The sequence below is a fragment of the Arachis ipaensis genome, chromosome B03 (genome assembly GCF_000816755.2).
Source record: "Arachis ipaensis cultivar K30076 chromosome B03, Araip1.1, whole genome shotgun sequence".
Taxonomy (NCBI): Eukaryota; Viridiplantae; Streptophyta; class Magnoliopsida; order Fabales; family Fabaceae; genus Arachis; species Arachis ipaensis.
In genome coordinates this window covers 2,142,850-2,146,005 of record NC_029787.2, presented here as the reverse complement: position 1 = coordinate 2,146,005, position 3,156 = coordinate 2,142,850, and positions in this window count along the sequence as shown.

Sequence of the window (3,156 nt, the reverse complement as noted above, 5' to 3'; positions counted from 1 at the left end):
TTTTAGGTTTAATGTTTACTAATTTATTGTCTAAATTATACTAAATTATGTTAAATTCAATTATTAATAATCATAAAAAATTTATTAAATTGACATTTTTTTTACTTAACTTAAACTATCCTAAATTCATATTTCTATTTCTAATACAATACAATTAAAACAAAAATATGTTAATTAAAATTTCATTCCAACGAATAATAATAATAATAATGATATCTACATATTTTATCAATCGGTTAGCCTCATTCATTTCAAAACATATTAATTAATAATCATAAATTTCATTCCAAATCAAAATCTAACATACTATTAATCAACATTATTCACAGACTTCATAAAAACTAACTAATTCTACTTTAATCTCTATTTCTAACACCTAACAGTAATAATATCATACATACATGACTAATCTCTACTTAGTGCTATTATAATATATATTGCTACTAAAATCTAATATTATCACTATTATTTTTATTAAATAAAAATATTAAAAAATAAAAACTTACATAATTTAGATGTCTAAGATAATTAACAATATGAATTCTGACTGATTCACTTCTTTTAATTTTTTGTCTTCTTGGCATTGTATGTAATTTTTTTAAGCTGTTTTGTGGTCCAGCAATGGTAAAAAATGAAGAAGGTTGTGGGGTTGGGGAGTAAGCAGAGAGGGATATGAGAGTGAAAGTGATGGCTGTTGGGAAGGGGAAGACACTCGAATGGGTATAGATGCAACGAAGCCAACCAGGGAAGCAGCTGCATGCGCGCCATGTGGAAGCAATACGCAAATCGGACGGTTCGATTTGTGTACCGTCCGATTACAGTTTCCCCCATCGGTCCGTTCGATTTGTTCTGCACAGCCATCACAGCCCGGTGAAACACCATATACCTCCATAACCATGCTATACACCAACAATCACTCCATATCAAAATTAAAAAACTCGTGACCTTATGGTGCAATTTTAATATAGGTTTGAATTTGATGAAATACCCAAGAATAACCCAATTTTGTGTATTTCTGAATTATAGGACAAAAATATCACCAACCGAAATCGCTTGATCTGTTTGGCTAGAGGAGAAAAATAGGCCCAATGCACGGGGCGATTTGGTTATTTTGCAAAAAAAGGAGAGATAATGTCGGAAAACATACAAGAAAGGAAGGGGTATCTTGGTCAACTCAAATAAAAATCCTCATACGTTCGTAAAACACACAGAAATGACAATGCCATATCCATACAAATCACACACCTTATTCCAATATATAAAAAATGGAGCCTCTCATATCTATATAGCTTGATTTTTATAAATTACTTTATCTGGACAAATTACTAATTAATATCGCTCCAGATTTTTAAACAACACGTTAACTAAGATTTCGTTTGTTTGTTATCTTAACCAACAATGGACAAAGACACAAAGATATGACAGCATATAAACATGAACATATACAAAATTTTTATCTTGTTTAGCAACATTATATATAACAATACACTGTATACACAAATTTATCAAAATGACAAATTTATCTTCACCAATAACACCATTGTATCTACAACTACCACCATCTACAGCCACCATCACCATCTACTACCATCATCACTATCACTATCAGAATTATCATCTTCATCATCATTTATAATTACCAAACAAACATTGATCATTTTTTTAATAATCACTATTTATCTCAACAAAATAAAAAGAAAAAGATAGAGAAGACAGAGACAATAATCACAGTAATCATAACCAAAATTAAAAACAATCACAGGAGAATGAAAGAGATGAAGGAGACGGCGAGAGAAGGAGCAGAGGAGGGTGCTGCAATTTTCTGGGTCACGAGTGTTGGATGGCGACACTGACTTGCTTTGTCGAGGGGATTGGACGGTGCTGTGACTTTGTGTCGGGAGGGATGGACGGCGAGGGTAACAGATCTGGACGAGTGGCAGCAGTGATGTAGAGGTAGCGCAGATCCAAGAAAGGCGACAACAGAAGAGTGCGGATGAGACACAAATTTAAGAACGCAACAAAGAAGAGTGCAGCAATGGAGAGAGAGAAAGAGAGGACCGTCGTAGGAGGGAGCCATGGCGGTGGTGACAGAATCTATGGCAGAGGAGAAAAATTTGGAGAGAGGTAGAAGACTGACGGAAAAGGAAGAGGGAGTAGAGAAAGGGGTTAGAATAGGGTTGAGGTAGGGATAAGGCTGGAATTTTTGAAATTAACTAGAGATAAAAATGAAAAAAGTTGTGTCTCAATGTCTCAACTTTAAGGAGAGACGTTGAAACTATGTATTTTGGATGTTTCTATGTACCACCGTGTCCATTCAAAATTCGTGTATAAGCAAACAACAATAAATGTATATCACTGTGTTTATGTACCAGTATCCATGTCTAAGCAAACAAACGTAGCCTAAAGTATTTCACATTCTTATCAATGACAAAAATATTTTCGAAACATTTTAAAATGCGATAAAAATATTTAATACCAAATATTTTTATTATTTTATACTATTATAAACAAATTTGCTTATTTGTTTATTATGAATTTGATTATTTTATTTTAACAATTTTAATTTCTAAATATTTACATTTCAGATATATTAGTCCTTAAAAAAATACTAATAAATTTTTTTAAGATAACAAACATGGATAAATTAGTTTAAATTTAGACCTTCTACCTTAATCATAAAGATTAATTTAAAGATAATGTGTCCAATCTTAGAAGACTTTATTAATATTTTTTTCTTTAAAAACTAATATATTCGAAGTATAAAATTTTCAGGAGTTTATTTGTCACTCTACTCTTCTCGTTTTTATGAACCCAGTTTTAGGGGTTTGTCACTTTATTGTACCCTCAATAGCTGTTGCCTGTTTGTTTTACACTGATTCAATTTTAAAAACCAGTTCAAGAGTTTAAAACTTTAATAAAAGCTAATAACGCTACAGTTTGCTTCTCTGCACTAATGCCACTGTTACACAATTACACTGTATAGTGTATACAACTATACATGGCAACCCTATACGCCTTCAACAAGACAACAATAATCTTATTTATCACATTCACAGTTAAAACTAGAGTTGGAACTAGTCAACTAGTTGATATTGAACGAAAAGAAGAATTAATATCAAAATAGGCTAAAGTGAATTTAAAAAAAAAAAACTAAAA